At 34.9% G+C, this 13,223-nt stretch overlaps 1 protein-coding gene across 2 annotated transcripts in view; it reads right to left on the reverse strand.

Annotated features, from left to right (window-relative positions):
* The window catches only part of Edil3 (EGF like repeats and discoidin domains 3), a 415,229-nt gene that overhangs the window by 210,972 nt on the left and 191,034 nt on the right, over positions 1-13,223 (reverse strand). The window lies entirely within an intron of this gene.

Genomic DNA, 13,223 nt, shown 5'->3' on the forward strand with positions numbered 1-13,223 from the left:
GAGGGCGGCGGAGGGAAAGAGACAGAAATCTTTAATTAATTCATAAACAAATAAATAAATAAATAAATAAATAAATAAATAAATGAATTTTAGAGGAATTACCTGGTTGCTTCTGAAATAGTCATATGTTCATTTCACATGTGAAATAGTAATCTATTGAATAATATTCAGACCACTATTGCCTGTCTTTTAATTTATTAAATGAGACAGAATCTCATTGTGTAGTATAGTCCGGCCCTGAACTCTTGATTTTCCTGCTTCAGCCCCTTGATGCTGAGATGTGTATAGGAGAAAACATGGCCAGCTTTTCCCAAAGTACTGTACAGAAACATCATGAACCACAGGACTGGGGTGATTAGAAGAGGTCAGGAACTTTCAAAGGTTTTAAGAAAACATATGTGAATAAGTATATGTTTATATCAACTTTTTTTACTGGCAATATTATTTCATTTTCCTCTATAAAATACTATTCTTTGAAATATAAACTCTTTCTATTTTCCATCACATTATCTCTTTTGCCCTTTCAATTTTGCTCACTCAATATAACTAATACTATATTCCCAACTACATCTGTGTTACCCACGTGCCTAATCTTTGTATGAAGCCTATGTAGACATAGGTATGGATATGTTAATGGTTATTTTTATTCTTAAATTCTGTTGGAACATTTGCTCTTCACTTGCAATTAGTTCTTATACAGTTGGATTATACATTTAAAGATAAGAGCATATAAAATTCAAAATGCATAATTTACAAATGCATTTGTATTTAGAAAGGATAACTAAAATAAAACAATGTCTCAGCATAGAATATTGCATATTTTGATGCCAATAAACTGGGATTATCTGAAATTTTCTAGAAAATAGTAGCTAGGATATATAACTGAACAAAGTGTTGCTCTAACAAAGCAGCATGATGCATTTAATTAAAACATTAAAATAGTACACAGACAAGACTGAGACACAACAAGCTTCATTACATCTGAGAAAACAGAAAAAAAGGAAGCACATTTATAAAACCAGAATAAAACTGACAGTGAAAGTAAATGAAATATGACTGGCTTATGCATCTATCAATTACTTTGTGCAGGGTAATGTAACATTTTGGCATTCTCATTTCTCCACTCTTATCTGACAATTCACAAAAGTAGGTAACCTTCAAGGTCTTAGCAATTGACATTTTCACCCAGAAGGAGAAGGCTGTTCTGAAACTTTCATGATTAGTGCTGGCACTGAAAGAAATGAAAGTCAATACTGAGAATATAACTTATTCAGTTTCCACCAGCAAAACAAAACAAAACAAAAAAACTTTAGTTACATTCATACATATCTAAACATGTCAGCTGTTTCTCAGAGACAAGTCCTGAATTTGGCTACAAATAGAAGTCCCTGGAGATGAAAGGGGACTCAGAAAATCAACAAGATACACTGTTTGCCAAAGCAAAAATTTGGGGGTCTACTAACAAACATGAGGCAGCATTGTTTAATGCTACATATTGGTAAAGCAGCTTGTGTTTGCTTACTACTTATTCATAAGTAAGGTGGATAATATAAAATAAGACAAAAATAAATAAATATGATAATCTTGGCGTTTATATCCTGAAGTTTTTATACTAAGATCTTCAGGAAAAATTTCACATAAAAGCATGTACTAGCGAATAAATTCTGTAATTTACCTTAATTTTTCAGCCTCAAACTTATGGAATCCAATTCTATAACTTTTTATTTTTGCATGCCTGTTTGATTCTCAATGTATAGAGTATTGATGTAGTCTTTAAAACTTTTACAATCATTTTATTTCCCTTCCACGACCTCTTTATTACAAAACTCATAAAATCATATACTACATGCCTATCACAGATTATACACGGAAAAATGAAAATAAACAACATATACTTTTGTGATATTTTAAATATATCTCCATTGTCTCTCTGTAAACTGACAGGTTTGAATATTTAGCAACAGGGCTCCCAGGAGATCCGATTTCCGCACCTCTACCATACAATTTAATGAATAGACATTTATCTATTGGGAGCTCACCAAGTCCAGCAGGACTGGGACTGAATAAGCATGGGATGAAACCGGACTCTCTGAACATGGTGGACAATGAAGGCTGATGAGAAGCCAAGGACAATGGCACTAGGTTTTGATCCTACTGCATGAACTGGCTTTGTGGGACCCTAGCCTGTTTGGATGTTCACCTTCCTAGACCTGGATGGAGGTGGGGAGGACCTTGGACTTCCCACAGGGCAGGGAATCCAGACTGCTCTTCAGACTAGAGAGGGAGGAAGAATGGAGTAGGGGGAGGGAGAGAGGAGTGGGGGAGGGAGAGAGGAGTAGGAGGAGAAGGAGGGAAATGGGAGGCAGGGAGGAGGCAGAAATTTTTTTCAACAACAACAACAAAAAAAAGAAATTTACAATCACACAAAGTGTTGAAAGACAACTTGTATCTAAAGTAAATAATCTGCATTTGTAATTTAGCTTACCTTAAATTCGTATATAGAAGCCAGAACACAGGAGTTTTTATAGCTATTTTTTGAAAGTGTGTGCACATGCATTGGTTTTATTTTGTTTTCACTATGGTAGTCTGAGTCAATATATAAATTAAGAATACATATCAGTCTAGTGGTTGATAGAACTATATTAGTCACATTTCAATGTTTATAGAAAGATAATTGTATTATTTATTCTTTTCATATTTATTTTCTCTTTTAGAGGAACTAATAAAATTATTTTTTCTGGGCTTCAGGATTCCTCCTTTGGAAACCTAGGCTTCGTAATACCAGGTTGTACTCAGGTCTGGGTAATGTGGGCATGTGGTAGAACCACTGCACGACTATGAGAGCAGTCTCTTTCGAAACATAAAATCACTGCTGCTTTCTTCATCTAAAGAGTGATCCAGGCTATAAAATAATAAAAAAAAAAGGTCAAAAGTTTTTCTTAGATAAACACTTGGTATTTGTTGGCTTCTGAGTCTTTATTATCTTTTCAAAAACTTCACTGAGATTTTTATTCATTTTAGGCAATAGGATGCCTTGAGCATATTTTCATTTAATAAGCAATTCCCCAATTGTAGCTTAAATAGCAAGATAATTCCATGTACTGTGTATAAATTCAAAAGGATATTAAATTTGGGACTTCTCTTTCCTTGCTTACACCTGCTACATTTTGGGATCGTTGTAGTCTATGGGAATCTGGGACTCTGAGCATTGGCAAAGCTTCTTTGGAATGCCAACCACCATAATGATGGATAGCTAAAAGTTATAAATATGTGAATAAAGTATTTTAAATGTGTGTATGTTTGCTTTATTAAAATGTAGGAGGCTGTGCTCAAATTTAGAACTTTCGTGCCTCTGAGTTCCATAAAATAAATGGAAAAAAGGCAATGTGTGTCAGACAGTTCTAAATGTACACATCTTGAAGGATGCCCATTTCCAAACTCCACAATTTGCTTCACCCTCAGGTATACACTGACAGCTGTGTATACCTGCTGCTGATCTGGGGAATGGATATATTAATTGGCATGGTCCATCCATGGAAGAACAGACCTAGAGAAGAAACTCTTACAGGCCTTTATACTCAGTGGCATTTGGGAAAATATTCTGCCACTGGGAGACAGAACATGTCCCTAGGTGTGTGTGCTCCTGGGAGCTGTTAGGCCTGTACTGTGCAGTGCATGTTAGAGGAAGGTTTCTGGTTTGAAGTTTAAGGCAGAGCTTACTGCTGGCATAAAAGGAGCTGGGAATCATTTTAGGGTTGGCAAGAGTCTTGACTCTAGAAGGGTTCCCAGGAATCCAGAGAGATGTCCTCAGCTAGGTCCTCGGGCAGCTAAGGAGAGAGCCTGAAATGGCCCTATCCTATAGCCATACTAATGAATATCTTTCATATCACCATAGAACCTTTCATCTGGCGATTGATGGAGATAGAAACAGAGACCCACATTGGAGCACTGGACTGAGCTTTCAAGGTCCAAATGAGGAGCAGAAGGAGGGAGAACATGAGCAAGGAAGTCAGGACCGCGAGGGGTGCACCCACCCACTGAGACGGTGGGGCTGATCTAATGGGAGCTCACCAAGGCCAGCTGGACTGTGACTGAAAAAGCATGGGATAAAACCGGACTCTCTGAACATGGCGGATAATGAGGGCTGCTGAGAAGCCAAGGACAATGGCAATGGGTTTTGATCCTACTGCATGTACTGGCTTTGTGGGAGCCTAGCCTGTTTGGATGCTCACCTTCTTAGACCTGGATGGAGTGGAGAGGACCTTGGACTTCCCACGGGGCAGGAAACCCTGACTGCTCTTTGGACTAGAGAGGTATGGGGAGGGGAATGGAGAATGGGGAGTGGGGGGAGGGGGAGGGAAAAGAGAGGCGGGAAGGAGGCAGAAATTTTTAATAAAAAAAAAGGAGCTGGGAAAAAATGAGGGATGCATTATTTTTCTTATTGTAGAATATCTTCATCTAAACACCGTGTTTTTCTATCTCTGGTATTATAGATGAGAGTCTTACTTCATGCTTATGTTAATGTGGCTGTAACAGAAACTCAATTATAGGTTCTTTGTCTTCGTGAGGCAATTTCATGCTATTTCACTACTGAGAATTCCACACACATAGTCCCCTTCAGTGATTTGCCATTATACCATTTTGTTTTGTGTCCATGAGGCAGTAGAATGAGGGAGATTCCCTGGAAGTTGCTGTAAGACTCCATGCCTCCAAAAGCATAGAGCTGCTTGTTTCGGGGAGATGAGTCGGTTCCACAGGGAATCCACTCTCATTCCTTCACTGTCATATTTTGGAATCTCTGTCTTATCCCCTAAGCATTTTTGCCTTTGCCCTGTCATGGTCCAGAATGGTGTCAGCCAGAGGTTCTGTTTGTTCACAGGAATCATAGATGTCGAAGCATCAGTTCAAATCTACTATATTCTAAGAAATCTTAATGAATGTAAAACAGAATCTATCATCTTACTTCTTTATACCCTTGCTTCATAGTGTTCTAGTCCCTTAATTAGTGATTATATGCTTAATATAAATCATAACTTTTAAAGAAAGTGTTTGAAAGAAAGAATGTGGATGGCTTCAAAAATCCACCAAAGCTGTCGAATTTGAATTGACAAAGCACAGGAAGCTAAAAGTTGGACAAAGAGTTTGAACCCCAAAAAGATGCTGTACTTTCAAGCCACAGAACCAAATCGACTGAAGTACCTAAAACCCATAAAATCACTGGGAGGTTAACTTTAAATATACTCCAAACAATTTGAAACTGTCAAGTCATAAACTGTATCAGAAAGATAGCTAGCTATAAATATTTTCTTCAATTCAGTAGCTCTTAAGAGGAAAGAAAAACATTGTGTTCTTAGATGAAAGGTATCATTTGTATTATTGCATGACTATACTCCAAGTTGAAAAAAATTATACAGCCTTGAACTTCATGCATCACTTAAAAATAGCTTAGTAACAGTTTAGTTCCCTCAAGAAACATAGATATATTCATTTTTGTTTAGTTTTTACATAAGAGACTCTAAATATAACTATGTATTATTTATCTAAGGTGAACTTATAAATGAGAAAGTCATAGAGAGTCAAGGAGCCAATGCCACAGGAGTTAAGAAATTACTCAGTAAAACTGAGAATCAAAATTATCCATCTTGAGTCAATCAATTAATAAAATTTTTGGTAAAATCAGTAATTTTATAGTAACACAGATTCTTTTGTCATTTATAGGAATAAAATATCATGTCAAGATTTACTACATATGTATATATATGTATATATGTAGAGAGAGACATATATTTTTAAATGGAGATATAGAAAATGACTATCCATATTGAGAAATATCACACATATTATTCTCAAGTAACAACATATCTATGAAATGTTGATATGAATTCCATTTCTTAATCTATCAAAATAAAACAAATTATTTGTGTAACTTTAAAGAGAAACATGGAATCATTGCTTGCCACTGAGTAGAATGGATCTTCTGAAGTTGCTATGTGAGACTCTGGTTACTTCTGGTTATATCATGCTGTGATTTCCTCATTACACATGAAGGCCAAATGGGAAAGCTGAAAATACTGATTTATTTTTAATGTACATAATTTTCATACGTATATCAGTTGAAATAGATTATAGTGAATTCCCTAAATAATAAGACAACTATGAATAAAAACAGAAATATAAATCTGTAGTGTAGTTTTGAGCCATCTATACTTAAGAAGGATGCTCAATAGATTTCAATGTTGTTAGTCTGTATTAGATAAAATAGCTTTCGTGGTTAGTCACCATTTTCCTCACCGAGAGAAAATCGTTAGAACATGAGATGGTGAAAGATGGTCAGGGAGATCAGCAGGTCCAACACTTTGGCTCTTAGCAAAGCAGTTTGGATTCAACTTTAGCATGCTAGGTTACCCTGGATGTTTTTGAATACAGAAATGACCCAATGTAAAGTCTCGTTTAAGGCAGTCATTTAAGCTGTCTATACTGGTGATAAACAAGGGACAAGTGTACAGACAGCAAAACGTTAGCATAACGTCACACTGGAAATGGTGGTTTGGTTGAGAAGATGGGGGTAGGGGGAAATGGAATCTGGATAGTTTTTAACAAATCACAGAACACACAGAGGCATCAGGCCCAGATGTCTTAATCCTTCTAAAAAGAAAATAAGAGCACTAGCATTAGCAGCGTCTCCCCTCTCTCCATGCTTGGTTAGTGTGTGACTCTCTCGCTTTCTCTCCCTAAGACACCTGTTGCTGAAAGAAATTATAGCATAATTAGTCCTTACTTTTTAAGCTGAGGAGTTTAGTGTTTCACTCCTCTATGCCATAACAAGCTCATATATATTCAGTATTTATTTTAGTCCTGATTCCTTCTGTCATGCTGAAAGGAAAGAGTATTTTGGAAAACCAGTGACTGAGATGATGATGAATAAATTACAAATGCATAAATTTCATATTTGCACAAAAGCACTTTCAGATACTTTAAATTGTCCAGGAATTTTTAGATGAAATCTAGTAAGTAGCAATCAATCCAGTGATTTCTGCTAAACTGAAACTGTGAGCTGACCCTCATCATTGTTTTGATAGACTCATAGTCACCTTAGATACATACATCTGATATTTCTGTGACAATGTTCCAAGAATGTTTAACTTAAAAGAGAAAGTCCAAACCCAATTTGAGCAGTATGAAGTATACTAGATTCCTAGATTGAGTAACAATGAAAAAATGAGAAAGAAAGTTGAGTATCAATCTTCTACTCTTCAATGCAGCTATTATGCCATCAGCTTCATCAGTTGCTGCCTCCTCAGCTATGTATTCCTGACCACAGTGGACATCACCATTCTCTCATAATCTAAGCCAAAATTCTTTTTTCCTGCTTTAAATTTCTAGTAATTATCTAAATGGTCATTCATACAATTGAGAAAAATAACTCACATGGGAAGAAAACTAGGACTTATTAGAATTACAAATTCAAATCTGTATGACATACTAAGGCCTGTATTTAATCCCTGGTATATATGAGCTCTCATTTCATCATATATGCCAGTGTTCATCATCCAGATAAACTGTATTTATCTTAATACAAAAGCCAAGCAATTCCTTTACTTTCCACATAAAATAGTATTTTTCAGTTCATTAAGGGTAAGATACTTTCATTTAGAACTATTCTGAGTTGTCATTAAAATTATTAAAAGTTTCTGAATTACAAAAGTTAATTCATCTTCAAGATATATACATATATATATGCTGTAATATGATTACTAAATCAATAAGGAAAATGAGAGCCAAAATCAATCAAGTTAGATCCTAAAGCCAACACTGGTAAATATTCGCTCAATACAATGTTGATGTCCAGATTTCTCATTACAATGTAAATTATGCCCTTATTTTCGAAAACGATTATTGTATTTTATCTTGTAATTATATTAGTTTTGATTTACATCTTTCTTTGAAATGTTTTCTTGAAAGTCAACTGTACCGTACAATTATAACTCAGCTAACTTGAAAGACAAAATGATAATGTATTGTCAGTTGATTTTTATGGTTGTATCTTAGCTGAAAATTACAGTTTGGATTATTTATTTATACTGCAGACCTTTTACTTTACAGCAGCATGAAAACAACTTGTGCACAATAAAAAACAAACCAGGCAAGCATAGGATAACACAGATATGAAGAGGCTTCGATCAGTCCCTGTGAGGAAATGCTAGCTCCTAGTAGGTAGGGAGCAGAGCATGTGGCCTGGGCGTGCACTATCGGGCATGATACAGTCCTACACTTGATAAAAATCAGCACGGGGTGACTGATTTTGTCAAGTGTCTCTTTTCTAATATATTTTACTGCTCTTGAATTTTGTATATTTATATAATGTTTTCATCAAAGCTCCATTTCCTGCCTTAAGATTCACTCCTTATCCCCCACCACTTCTTTTTCCTCAGAATTTTATGTGCTTTCTTATCTTCTATTTTAAATAGAGAGTATTTAGTGCTGAGTCCATTTAGGATTTCATGTATGTGTAAGGATATAGAAAGAAATCTATTGATCCATATGTGCCTTTCAGTGGACACATCCTGGACAAAACCTTACTTTTCCATACCCAACAACCATCACTTGCAAGTAGTTTCTTATCTCTGGGTTGGACTTTATGAATTTTATATATATAGTTTGAATCAGTGAGAAGACTCAGAGGGTAAAGGCATTTGTTTCCATGCTTGGTTACTTGAGTTTGATCCCAGAACCATATAGAAGATGGGGAGGAGAAATTCACTCAGGTTATGTCTGATCTCTACACATGCACATAGCATACATGTGGATATGGGATATCTCTCTGTAGGCTGTGAGCATGTTTTATTACTATTGGTTAATAAAGCAGATGATTTGGTCAATAGCCAGCCAGAATAGAGCCAGAAGGGAAATCTAAGCAAAGATACAGAGCAAAAGAAGACAGAGTCAGGGAAATGTCAGTAGCTGTCGGAGAAGATGTCAGACCATTACCAGTAAGTCATGGACCACATGAAAATAAACAGATTACTAGAAAAGGGTTAATTTAAGTTGTGAAAGCTATTTAGTAATAAGCGTGAGCCATTGGCCAAACAGTTTGTAATTAATATTGAGGATTAGAGTGATTATCCAGGAAATGGTAGATGGGAGGGAAACCTTATCATCATACATTTACAAGCCATTGTTTTAATACTTATCTAGAAATCAGTACCTAAATATGTGTTTTGTTATTGATGCTTTTTAAATTTTAGATCCTATCTTAGTCAAGCCGTAGACAACAGAAAAAATACTGTAATAATGCATATTAGAAATGATAAAAATGTATTATATAGTCCAACAAAAGGTAATTTATTTCCTACTCAAGTTCATTAGTAAAAAATAAATGTTTATGATATTCATGTAATCTATGTTAAATAATTTTTCAAATATGAACATTGTACACATCTACTCAAGTCTTCATTAACCATGTATGGCTTCATAAACCATGCACGTTATTTGGAAAGAGGCCGCTAGTTAGTTCTTGGCTAATTAGCTTAGAAATAATCAAAGAAAAACTGTATTAATTAAATCACTGCTTGGCCCATTAGCTCTAACTTTTTATTGATTAACTCATAAATCTTAATTTAACCCATTTCTATTAATCTGTGTATCGTTGCTTGGCTGTGACTTACCGGCTAAAGTGTCAGCTCCATGGCTTCTCTCTGACTTTACCCCTCTTTTTCCCAGCATTAAGCTGTAAGCGTTTTAAAGTGAGTGCATAGACAACGCCTAGGATCCTAAAATTACCCAATGTAGGCAGGTAAGACAAAAACTATTTACTTCAATATTTGTACACATCATGTTTCCAGTACACAAGGCAGCAAAACTTCAGTAAGCTTCTGTTGAATTGAGAAATCTGATGAGCAATTCTGAAGTTCTGAATGATTAAATGTCAAATGGCCATTCATCTATTGATCAAGATTATTTCAAAGCCAGGTTTAATCCATAATGTCCCCTATAAATTGCTGCTTCCTGTAGATATGACACTGTAGATAGATGGGTAGTCAGTAAGTTAGTGGCCGTTAAGTTTGAGGCAGCTAAAGATTACATGGGTACTGAAAACTAACATACACAGACCGAGAAGGTTGTACTTATGTATTGAAGAATACACACACACACACACACACACTCGCACTCGCACACACATACACACACACACATGTAACAAGAATTAGTGGAAAAAGAGTCTATGGATTTGAATTAGAGCAAGAAGGCATAAATGGGAAGGCAAGGGAATAATGATGTGATTATAGTCTAATGGCAAATAGTAAAAAGTAAAAAATTTATGAGGCATGAAGTCCAACATTTTTGCCAAATATTCTGATTCTATAGGGTAGAAATAGGAAAATAATTGCATAGAAACAATAAAAAATATGTAATTGTCAAACATGATTAGATACAATTACCATTAATTATTGAAGTAACAAATATTATTTCCTAAATATAATAAAAATGAATTTTGCAGTTTATAAAAATGAAATGAGTCATGAGTACAGTGAACAGTAGCTGAAAGTGTTAAACTAAACATCTATAACTCAAAATTGAGATCAGCCTGTTTTACAGTAGGCAGCAAAATCTATAAAGAGAAAATGTTATATTCTACATTTTTATTTTTTCCGGGCAACTTTTTCAGAGAGAAAGAAGGTTACAAAGCTTTCTATCTTGAGCTAACCTAATAACATGGACTGTGTCTTTAATAAGCCAACCATTTAACTCCTGAGCTTGGCTGGCTTCAAGGCCAGCCTTTCTTTTCTGAAGAGGAAGAAACTGAAAGCAGTGGAACTGAGCGTGCAGGTTGGGAGAATGCTTCCTTGGGAAGATAGGCAGAGTCCTGGTAATGAAGATATAGTCCTCCTCAACAGCATTAGATTTGTTACTAAGCAACAAGCAAAAATATGAGTACTTTGAGCACACTCTAAATGCAGCATCTTGTAGAATACTCTATGCTTATGAAAACCTTTTAGAAGCCTACTGTCTTGACAACTAAATTAGACACCAATTCATCCTGTAATTTGTATGATTTAATTTACACACATATCAAAGTTGGTCTGTGCATGTCACATACGTTCTTTGTCATTTTAAAAACAAATATAATTTTTCCATCAAACCTAATACTTAACATTATTACAAAAATCTTATAAGGTTATAATTTCATTACATTTCTGATATAATTAAAAATCCATGTAATGGCTAAAATGCAAAACTATCAGAAACAAATGCTGATTAAAGTGTACAACAGTCTGTAACTCATTGCTGGTGAGTATGCCATGCAATAAGGAGATTTAAAATATTTTCTAACCAAACTGAGTGTACTTCTGCCCTCCAATCCACCACCTGAACTCCATTCCAGGTTTAGTGAAATGAGCTGAAAATGTGGGCCCACCAAAACTCTGCACAGGTAGCTTTATTTATTTTCCCCCAAACAAAAAGAGTTAAGAAGGCAAAATATATTCTAGTAGACAAATGTGGAAACAAAACTGGTAAAACTGTAGAACATGAGCATTTTTAAAAAATAAATTAACCACAAAAATATAGACTATATTATAGAGGAACCCTAAATAGATATTTTAAAGTAATAATTATCTACTTGAAAGACAACACACTTTAAGATTCTCACCATTTAACAAACTGAAAAAGGCACAACTACGGAGACGAAATACAGTGTCAGCACCTATTAAAGGTAAAACGTTATCTTAGAGTTTCTATTGCTGTGAAGAGACACTATGACCATGGCAACTCTTACAGAGGAAAACATATAATTGGGGCTAGCTTATAGTTTCAGAGGTTTAGTCCATTATCGTGTTGGTGGGTCAAGGTGCTGTGCATGCATACATGATGCTAGAAAAGAAGCTGAGAGTTCTAGATCTTGATTCACAGGCAGCAGAAGGAACTGTGTGTCACACTGGACTTAGCTTGAACATGTAAGACCTCAAAGCCTACCTCCATAGCAACAGGCTTCCTCCAAAAAGGCCACACCTCTTAATAGTGCCACTCCCTCTGGGTAAAGCATTCAAACACATAAGTCTGTGGGGGCCATACTTATTCAAATCACAAGGGCTGAACAAGAAAAGATACATAGCTAGAAAATTGGAATATTTAGCTAAGTAAAACTGTTTTGTGTGACCCAGTGGACATATATTTTTGACTTTTATAGTCACATGTAAGTATATGATAAAAAGTGTAGACTCAAATATACAGTGTGGACTTTAGTTGACAGAACTGTAGAAAAAGTTGAGAGTTGTGGAACACACCTTTAACGGCAGTACTCAGCAGACAGAGGCAGGGGCATCTCTGGCAGTTTGAGGCCTTTCGATATATATATTGAAATCTAGCAATCTATGTATTGAAATCCAGTCTAGTCAATAGCTGAATAGTGAAACCCTGCCTCCAAACAAACCAAACCAAACTGCTGCATCAAAATTAATTTACAAAAATACATATTATGCGAGCTAAAATGCTAAAATTAGGGCATAATTACAGAAGGAGAGATAAATGGGGTTTTCCATATTCCCTGTTCATTTTTCTGTAAAATAAAACTATTCTAAGAATAAAGTGTATATATTTTTATCAATTTAGTCCTAACGTATTAGTATTATTAGTGTTGGCACTGGAAAAGATTTTTGTAATTATCCCTTGGCTAAGTTCTTCCTAAAATAAATTTATTAACATACATTATCAATCATGTATCAGAAAGTTATTTTTGATTGTTTATAAATATATATTCAAAAGTATATTTAGTTCACAATCTATCATATGAATTGAATTAGTAATTATTTCTTCTCTTTTCCTAATAAAATATTTCTATGCCTGTTTATATTCTAATGAGAGAAAGAAATAGCATGAATTGGGTGAGCAGGAAATAGGGAGGATTCTATAGTTGGGAATAAGAGGAGCTGGGAGAAACTTAAGGGAGCTAGGTACTAGTAATCAAAAATATGTTGTATGAAAAGCAATCTATTTTCAATAAAAATGCTACATTTTATTTGTATAAATAAAAGTATGCTACATATGAATTAAAAATATCACTGGGTTATTAGTACACTTCTCAATTTATTGACTTTTGAAATAGTTTGATTTCAAAAACCTTAATAAATGCTTTGTCTAATATCTATTACTATATAACAGAAGGTGGAAATCATTTCTTCTTTCTGAAATGGTACATGTAGATTTTTCAAGTCCGATGAATGATT

The sequence above is a fragment of the Alexandromys fortis genome, unplaced genomic scaffold (genome assembly GCF_014885135.2).
Source record: "Alexandromys fortis isolate MF-2015 unplaced genomic scaffold, M_Fortis_MF-2015_v1.1 scaffold_132, whole genome shotgun sequence".
NCBI classification, from domain to species: Eukaryota; Metazoa; Chordata; class Mammalia; order Rodentia; family Cricetidae; genus Alexandromys; species Alexandromys fortis.